The sequence below is a fragment of the Piliocolobus tephrosceles genome, chromosome 2 (assembly GCF_002776525.5).
Source record: "Piliocolobus tephrosceles isolate RC106 chromosome 2, ASM277652v3, whole genome shotgun sequence".
Classification (NCBI taxonomy): Eukaryota; Metazoa; Chordata; class Mammalia; order Primates; family Cercopithecidae; genus Piliocolobus; species Piliocolobus tephrosceles.
In genome coordinates this window covers 192,299,075-192,309,281 of record NC_045435.1, presented here as the reverse complement: position 1 = coordinate 192,309,281, position 10,207 = coordinate 192,299,075, and positions in this window count along the sequence as shown.

Sequence of the window (10,207 nt, the reverse complement as noted above, 5' to 3'; positions counted from 1 at the left end):
GTTGGCCAGGCTGGTCTCGAACTCCTGACCTCAGGTGATCCACACGCCTCGGCCTCCCAAAGTGCTGGGACCACAGGCGTGAGCCACAACGCCCGGCCGCACAATACAGATTCTATGTCCATATTTGGAAAATTACCTTTGATTGTGAGTGTTCAGCCTCAAGAAAACAGCAAGGCAGGCAAAGTCTAAAGGAGGGGAAGTGAAGAGTTCAAGAGGTGGGTCCCATGTCGGGACCGACATGGCTTACAATCTTCACATTAATAACTTACAGGTTTGATTATAGACTAGAATATTAGTATAGGGAGCACATCTTAAACCTGGAGATATGCTTTAAATAAATGAAATGGAGTATTACCTCATGCAGAAGGTTGTACACTCACGAAATTCATCACTCTAAGAGGCAGTACAATTTGAAAGTAAAAATCAATTCCAAATGGTTTAAATACACAAATGAAGGAATTTTAAGTCACCCAGGGAAACTTGAATTTTGAGGTTAATACCAAGATATGAGAGAGGTAAATGGACTAGAGCTGATCTGGAAATTCTTATGTTTAATAATGAAATTTTGAACATAAATAAAATTTATGTTAGCTTCTCATTTTCCACCTTAGTTGGCACTTCTGAAAACATGCACCTTATATAATACATTTACCTCTCTCATTTGAATTCTGAACTACTGTCTGCTGCCCTCTCAGGAGGTTTTAACCTGGAGCCCATGGATTCTAGGGGGTCTGTGGATAGAATTGTATTTCAACATAGTCTGTTTCTTCTCCTTGAGTATGTATTTCATTTTCTACAATTAAAAACATGATTCTGAGGAGTCCACAGGAGTTGCCAGAGTACCAGAGGGTTGTGTGGCAAGATGAAGTTTAAGATTCCCTTGTAGGCCAGGTGCGGTGGCTCATGCCTGTAACCCCAGCACTTTGGGAGGCCAAGGTGGGCGGACCACCTGAGGTCAGGAGTTTGAGACCAGCCTGACCAACATGGTGAAACCCCATCTCTACTAAAAATACAAAAATTAGCCAGGTGGGGTGGTGCACACCTGTAGTCCCAGCTACTCGGGAGGCTGAGGCAGGAGAATCACTTGAACCTGGCAGGCGGAGGTTGCAGTGAGCCGAGATCACACCACTGCACTCCAGCCTGGGTGAAAGAGTGAGACTCCATCTCGAAAAAAACAAGGATTCCCTTGTAGACCAAACCAGTGGTCTGGGTTTCCCAGGGCACTGCCTTGCTTCACAATTCTTGGAAGGGTCCTGGTTAACAGGGCACTTCCCAGCCTTTGGAGAGACAGGGATCTCTTTCCACTTTGGTGTGGATGCAGAAGCACAGAGACTAGAGTTGAGGCAGAAACGAGTAAGAAGCTCTCCCAGCCCAGGGCCTGTTTGAGAAGGAGGAAGCTGAGCTGCCAGGGTCATCTTCCAGGCCCAGATCAAGCAGCACCTCCCTTCCCTGACTGCTGCCAACATAGACTCTCTCTGCAGTTCCACTCCCTGATCCCATCCTGCATGACTGGATGCACTTTTGGACCAAGCACTGAGACAAAACTGAATTTAAAAATTTAAATTAGGCCGGGTGCAGTGGCTCACGCCTGTCATCCCAGCACTTTGGGAGGCCAAGGTGGGCAGATCACCTGAGGTTGGGAATTTGAGACCAGCCTGGCCAACATGGAGAAACCCCATCTCTACTAAAACTACAAAATTAGCTGGGTATGGTGGTGCATGCCTGTAATCCCAGTTACTCGGGAGGCTGAGACAGAAGAATCACTTGAACCAGGGAGGCGGAGGTTGCAGTGAGCCAAGATGGCACCATTGCACTCCAGCCTGGGCAACAAGAGCAAAAATCCATCTCAAAAAAAAAAAAAAAATTAGTGGGGTGTGGTGGCACGTGCCTGTAATCCCAGCTACCCAGGAGGCTGAGGCAGGAGAACTGCTTGAACCCAGGAGGCACAGGTTGCAGTGAGCTGAGATCGCGCCACTGCACTCCAGCCTGACAAAGACAAGTTCTTGAGAACAAAAGGTTCTTTAGTTCCCTACACGGGCCCCGAGTGACCACCGCCATCTCATTAATAAATGGCTTTGATTCTTGGCCTCAGTAAACAAAATGGCTTGTGGCGTGTGGAACTGAGTGTCTTTACGCTTTTGAAAATTGTACTAAATGCTTGTCTCCATAGGTTTGGCCCTTAGACAATGCCTGGAGGGAAATTTATTTGCAAAACTCCCCACTCTCTGGAAAATCATTTGTTCTGGTCAGATTCCTGGAATTCATATATAGATACTGGGGTATCTCACAACTGGTGTCCGTCACAATTTTTTCTGCCACTTTGGGTTAAGTTTTCCTCTGGGCGTTTCAGTTCTAAGAATGCTCCCTTTGACAGAGAAAACAGAAGCAACATCCAGGCTGAAGAGTTCTGCTTTCTCTTGTCACCCACCAACATGACAACATTGACCGCAAACAGCGTATCCCCTTTTTTGCTTTGAATATGGCTTTATGAAGCCCTTGTACGGGCCTCAATCCACGTGAGGCTTTCACTTTCTCGGAAGCACACTGCCATTTGTTCCATCTTACGTTCCTCTGCGGGCAAAAGCACCCTCTGTTCAGCTCAGGCCCACCTTCTCCTACAGTCACATCAACAAACATCTGCAACCTTGGGTTTCTTTAAGCCCCGTCCTCCTTTTTTGCTGAATTGAGATTTCACTGGCACAGTGAATGTTCTTAGGAAGTACTCAATTCTTGAGCATCTTTCCAACGTCTCAAGCCATGGTATGTTCTTTTAATTGGTAAAATCCAGGGACCACGTCTAACTGGGCCCTGCCATTTCTCTCGCTATTATGTACTGGAAGAAGACACAGTTGCTTTCTCCCAAGCTTCCTGTCATTTCCACTCTGCCAACCAATTCCTCCTTTTGGCCAAATTTAGTTCAGAGTGGCAGTTCCCCTTACTACTTCCTCTACTCTCTGGAAGATGAAATTGTCAGCATGCAATAATAATAGCTGACGCCTACTGAGTTCTTTCTGTGCCAGAGGCACCTTTACTATGAGGAAGCAGAGGCACGGAGATGAGGCACGGAGATGCGAAGTATCTTGCTCAAGTTCATCCATCTGGCAGGTGGCGGGGTGTGGGCATTCGAGCCAGGGTCTGACTCCAGAGCCCAAGTTCTGTTTCTTGCTCTACGCACCTGAAATTGAAGACTGATTTCAGCTGGACAGACTTTCTTTATTATTATTATTATTATTTATTTATTTTTTTTTTTTTGAGGCGGAGTCTCGCTCTGTCGCCCGGACTGGAGTGCAGTGGCCGGATCTCAGCTCACTGCAAGCTCCGCCTCCCGGGTTTACGCCATTCTCCTGCCTCAGGCTCCCGAGTAGCTGGGACTACAGGCGCCCGCCACCTCGCCCTGCTAGTTTTTGTATTTTTAGTAGAGACGGGGTTTCACCGTGTTAGCCAGGATGGTCTCGATCTCCTGACCTCGTGATCCACCCGTCTTGGCCTCCCAAAGTGCTGGGATTATAGGCTTGAGCCACTGCGCCCGGCCAATTATTATTATTATTATACTTTAAGTTCTAGGGTACATGTGCACAACGTGCAGGTTTGTTACATATGTCTACATATGCCATGTTGGTGTGCTGCACCCATTAACTCGTCATTTACATTAGGTATTTCTCCTAATGCTATCCCTCCCCCAGTCCCCCACCCCACGACAGGCCCTGGTGTGTGATGTTCCCCTTCCTGTGTCCAAGTGATCTCATTGTTCAGTTCCCACCTATGAGTGAGAACATGCGGTGTTTGGTTTTCTGTCCTTGCGATAGTTTGCTCAGAATGATGGTTTCCAGCTTCATCCATGTCCCGACAAAGGTCATGAACTCATCCTTTTTTTTAGGGCTGTGTAGTATTCCATGGTGTTTATGTGCCACATTTTCTTAATCCAGTCTATCATTGATGGACATTTGGGTTGGTTCCAAGTCTTTGCTGTTGTGAATAGTGCCGCAATAAACATACATGTGCATGTGTCTTTATAGCAGCATGATTTATAATCCTTTGGGTATATACCCAGTAATGGGATGGCTGGGTCAAATGGTATTTCTAGTTCTAGATCCTTGAGGAATCGCCACACTGTCTTCCACAATGGTTGAACTAGTTTACAGTCCCACCAACAGTGTAAAAGTGTTCCTATTTCTCTACACCCTCTCCAGCACCTGTTGTTTCCTGACTTTTTAATGATTGCCATTCTAACTGGTGTGAGATGGTAACTCATTGTGGTTTTGATTTGCATTTCTCTGATGGCCAGTGATGATGAGCATTTTTTCATGTGTCTGTTGGCTGTATGAATGTCTTCTTTTGAGAAGTGTCTGTTCATATCCTTCACCTACTATTTGATGGGGTTGTTTGATTTTTTTCTTGTAAATTTGTTTAAGTTCTTTGTAGATTCTGGATATTAGCCCTTTGTCAGATGAGTAGATTGCAAAAATTTTCTCCCATTCTGTAGGTTGCCTGTTCACTCTGATGGTAGTTTCTTTTGCTGTGCAGAAGCTCTTTAGTTTAGATCCCATTTGTCAATTTTGGCTTTTGCTGCCGTTGCTTTTGGTGTTTCAGACATGAAGTCCTTGCCCATGCCTGTGTCCTGAATGGTATTGCCTAGGTTTTTTGCTAGGGATTTTCTGGTTTTAGGTTTGACATTTAAGTCTGTAATCCGTCTTGAATTAATTTTTGTATAAGGTGTAAGGAAGGGATCCAGTTTCAGCTTTCTACATATGGCTAGCCAGTTTTTCCCAGCTGGACAGACTTTCAGCAGGTCCAAGGATGCCAAGATCTGCCATCAGCATCTCCCCACCTTGGGGTTGCCTTTGTGATAGGGATGGGTCTGTGGTCTCCTTCCTGAGTCTGGTTGTGAGAGCTGGGTAACTCCCACTGCAGTGGACAGAGATATACCTCTTGGTATCTCTTCTTGTCTTCCACCCTTAGCCTTCTATCCCTGTGACCTACGACCCCACACCCCCTCCACTCCTCACAGGGCTTTCTTGGTTACTTCCAGGATGTCTTCATGTTCTCCCCGGACGATTCATGCAGGCAGGCTTTTCTTAAACACCGTTTCTTCTTCCGGCCTGTGGACCATCTTACACTCATTGTAGACGTGGCTGGCAGAGGGTAATGGTGACCCCGCCTGTGGGGCCACTTGACTGGTGGTGGGTTCCCAAGTGGAACAGTTCTTCTTTGTGGATGCCTCTCTAAATGGTTCTGCTCCTTTTCTCCCTAAATTTTTAGTAAGTTTTGGAAATGCCACATTTTCTGGGTTACTTAAGTAATCTCGTTTTAACTGAATGGCTCTCTAAGGCTGCTTCTCTTCCATAGTTATTGAGAATACATCTCACTTTGCCCCACTTAATAAAAACCCTGCAGTCACTATAAAAACAACAAACACGGAGTTCTTAGTACGCGTCAGGTGCTGTGTCTAAGGGCTTACAGGATTGATTTGTTAAATTTTTCACAATTCCATGAAGTAGGTGCTCTTATTATCACCATTTTACAGATGTGGAAATGGAGGCACAGAGAGGCCACACCACTACTGAACAGGGCGTTTTTGCTCATAGAACAAAGTCTATGTGAATCTGTTTCTTTTACAAACTTTCTATTAATAATTTTCAGCCAGTCCATGTGATCAAGGGGGCCCTAGATTGAAAGAAGTATCATTTCATTGAAATTATTTCAAATTTAGGCCGGGCACGATGGCTCACGCCTGTAATCCCAGCACTTTGGGAGGCTGAGGCAGCAGATCACAAGGTCAGGAATTCAAGACCAGCCTGGCCAACATGGTGAAACCCCGTCTCTACTAAAACTACAAAAATTAAGTCGGCGTGGTGGGGGGCACCTGTGATCCCAGCTACTCAGGAGGCTGAGGCAGGAGAATCGCTTGGACCCGGGAGGCAGAGGTTGCAGTGAGGCAAGCTCGTGTCACTGCATTCCAGCCTGGGTGACAGAGTGAGACTTCATCTCCAAAACAAAAAACAAAACAAAACAAAAAACAAAGGAAAGAAAGATTTCAAATTTAGTATTATCAAATTCCTCCTATAGGCCACTGTATACTTAGAATCTATTAGCTTCTGGTCCATAATTTAAATTATCATGTTTGTTATTATAATTATGTAGAATTGTAATTTCAGAACAGCTTAAATAGTAATTTGACCCAAACTGCAAATATTCTTCTCACATAACCAACTGTAAGTCAATTCTATCAGTTTCTTATTTTTAAGTTTGGTTTGAGTTTACTTCACTTATAAACATTTATTGTCTGTTAACCTTTCTGCCAATATTTTGAGCGTGCTGCAAATATTTCAGTGTTTTCTATCTTATTATGCAGTTTTGGCTAACATTTAACTCCTATTCTTTTACGCATTCCCAGACCTAACTTACCCTAAAGTATAGCCCACCAAGAAACATCATCTCAGAATATCAGACACTACTGCCTCTGTAAATAATTCCATTACTCCGTCTCTCAAGTGGCTCAGTTCCCACTGGGGTAGTAGACTGTAATTTTTGACTTTTGCCAATTGAATTGCAGCTCTGGTTTCCCTGGGAGCCCAGTAGCTTTGCACATAGGTGCAGGTGATGCAGCGGGTTACTCTGGCAAGACTTGCTGTCATTGCCTTCTGCAAATTCCAGGAAAAAACGAGTTTTACCTTTCCAAATCCTAGTACCTCTTTTCTTCCCCTGTCTCTCCTCCTTCCCTCCTCACCTTTCTCAACTTGGAGGGGTTTAATTTGCATTTTCTTTTCCTACTTGGAGAATGAGTCAGGGTTTTGTTTGTGTTTGTTTGTTTTGTTGTTTTTCTTTTTTTTGTTTGTTTTTTGACAGAGTCTCGCTCTGTCACCAGGCTGGAGTGCAGTGGCACCATCTCGGCTCTCTGCAACCTCCACCTCCTGGGTTCAAGCAATTCTCCTGCCTCAGCCTCGCAAGTTGCTGGGACTACAGGCGCACACCACCACACCCAGCTAATTTTTGTATTTTTAGTAGGGACAGGGTTTTACCATGTTGGCCAGGATGGTCTCGATCTCTTGACCTAGTGATCCGCCCACCTCGGCCTCCCAAAGTGCTGGCATTACAGGCATGAGCCACTGCACCTGGCCCATGAGTCAGGGTTTTTAACTGCAAACAAGAGAAACTGATTCTGATTCCACTTGAGCAGGAAAGGAATTTATTGGAAGGATAGTGGGTAAATGTCAGTGTGAAGGCTGGAGATGCGGGTGAGCAAATGGCAGCAGCAAGGGGAGGTGGGGAGCTGCACCCACAGCCATGGTCATGCCAGGGGGTGGCCTGTTTGGAAAGCTGCATCACTGTGACTCCCGGGGACATCAGAGGCTGCAGCTGCCACCCCTGGATGAGGCAGCTTCCTCACATACTTGCTCCATGCCCATGTTTCTTAGCAGACATTCAGACAGTTGAGCCCAGATCATGCAACCAAATCCTAATTTCCAAGGAACAGGCCTCTGTTTCCAACCAAAACCATGCAAGAAAAGCCTCCCCTTAGCAGTAAAGAGGTTCAGATGCTGAGCACCCATCAAACACAACCCCTGCAAATATTGACTATTAGAGATTCCAGCTCTAGGGACATCGTCCTTTTATCCCCAAGCAGAAGAGAGTCATTTCTGCTCTCAAAGGGATGAGTCCCCTTCTCCTTAACAAGGAATACCAACTTCCTGCAATTTTCTGATATTTAACAATATATACTTTATATATTTAAATTATATAATTTCTAAATATTTATATTACTCTTAATATAATTATATTTAATACATTATACTAATATGATATATAATTTATTAATATAGTAGAATATATGTCATATATTAATGATCTCCCTAGTAATCATCTCCAACATGGGATTAAGGATAATTGTGGCAATTTTGAAATTTGGTTTTGTTTTTGAGACAGGGTGTCTCTTTGTCACCCATGCTGGAGTGCAGTGGCACAATCTTGGCTCACAGCAGCCTTGACCTCCTGGGTGCAAATGATCCTTTTGCCTCAGCCTCCTGAGCAGCTGGAACGACAGACGCGTGCCACCATGCCTGGCTAATTCTTTTGCATTTTGCATTTTTGTAGAGATGGGGTTTTACCATGTTGCCCAGGCTGGTCTCAAACTCTCGAGCTCAAGGGATCCACCCACCTCAGCCTCCCAGAGTACTGGAATTACAGGCGTGGGCCACCGTGCCTGGCCCAGATTATTTTATTTTATCATTTCATTTCATTTCATTTCATTTTTTATTTCAGACAGAGTCTTGCTCTGTCGCCAGGCTGGAGTGCAGTGGTGCGATCTCGGCTCACTGCAACCTCCATCTCCCGGGTTCACACCATTCTCCTGCTTCAGCCTTCCGAGTAGCTGGGAGTACAGGCGCGCACCACCACACCCAGCTAATGTTTGTATTTTCAGTAGAGAAAGGGTTTCACCATGTTGGCCAGAATGGTCTTGACCTCTTGACCTTGTGATCCACCCACCTCGGCCTCCTAAAGTGCTGGGGTTACAGGTGTGAGCCACCATGCCTGGCCGATAATTGTATTTTAAATAAGAAAACTAAAGCTTCAAAATCCTTAAAATGTAATGCTTAAAAACATTTATACAGATATTAAAGGAATAGTTCAATAGCAGTGAAATATTTTTAATTTGAGAAGCCAAATACATATTCATGAATCACTCTACAGCTACAAAAAGAAACTGTAGTATTTCAAAATAGTGTGGTCAAAATACTATGTCATTCTGTTTAACTAGCTTTAAGATGTTGCTAGTTGCTCCAATATTCTATCTCATTTAGACTATAATAGGTAACCACATGTTTTACATAATGTGTTTTCCAAATAACTGGAGAGTATCAGTTTAAGCACTCATCTTTTTTATTCTGATTTTCAAAAATGTTAAACAAATCACCCTTCACAGGGATTACAGATGGGAGCCGCCCTTTCTCATATACTGAGTCTATGTTAATCTATTCTTTTTTTCTGGCGTGATCTCGGCTCATTTGCAACCTCCGCCTCCCAGGTTCAAGTGATTCTCCTGTCTCAGCCTCCTGAGTAGCTGGGATTACAAGCATGCGCCACCACACCGAACTAATTTTGTATTTTTAGTAGAAACAGGGTTTCACCATGTTGGTCAGGCTGGTCTCAAGCTCCTGACCTCAGGCGATCTGCCCACTTCAGCCTCCCAAAGTACTGGGATTACAGGTGTGGCCACCGTGCCTGGCCTTTATTTTATTTATTTATTTATTTATTTCCTTTATTTATTTATTTACTTATTTATTGGAGACAGAGTCTTGCTCTGTTGCCAGGCTGGAGTGCAGTGGTACAATCTCAGCTCACTACAACCTCTGCCTCCTGTGTTCATGCCATTCTCCTGCTTCAGCCTCCTGAGTAGCTGGAACTACAGGCGTGCACCACTATACCCAGCTAATTTTTTGTATTTTTAGTAGAGACAGGGTTTCACCATGTTGGCCAGAATGGTCTCGATCTCCTGACCTTGTGATCAACCCACCTCGGCCTCCCAAAGTGCTGGGATTACAGGTGTGAGCCACAGTGCCCAGTGGTTTATTTTTATATAACAGCTTTATTGAGATATAACTCACTTTCCATATAATTTACACATTTAATGTGTACGAGGCAATTTTTTTAGCATATTCACAGTCATGAAACCATCACCACAATTTTAGAACATTTTCATAACCTCAAAAGGAAACCCCATACACATTACCAGTCACTCCCATTTTCCCTCAAACCCCCAGGCCTAGGTAACCACTAATCTTTTTTTTTTTTTTTTTTTTTTTGAGACGGAGTCTTGCTCTGCCACCCAGCCCAGACTGGAGTGCAGTGGCGAAATCTCGGCTCACTGCAAGCTCCGCCTCCCAGGTTCACACCATTCTCCTGCCTCAGCCTCCCGAGTAGCTGGGACTACAGGGGCCCACCACCATGCCTGGCTAATTTTTTGTATTTTTAGTAGAGACGGGGTTTCACCGTGTTAACCAGGATGGTCTCGATCTCCTGACCTTGTGATCCGCCCATCTCGGCCTTCCAAAGTGCTGGGATTACAGGCATGAGCCACTGCACCTGGCCGGTAACCACTAATCTTTCTCTACATATTTGCCTTTTCTGGACAACTCATCTAAATGAAATCATGTAACATGTGATCATCTGTGACTGACTTTTTTCACTTAGCATAATGTTTTCAAAGTTT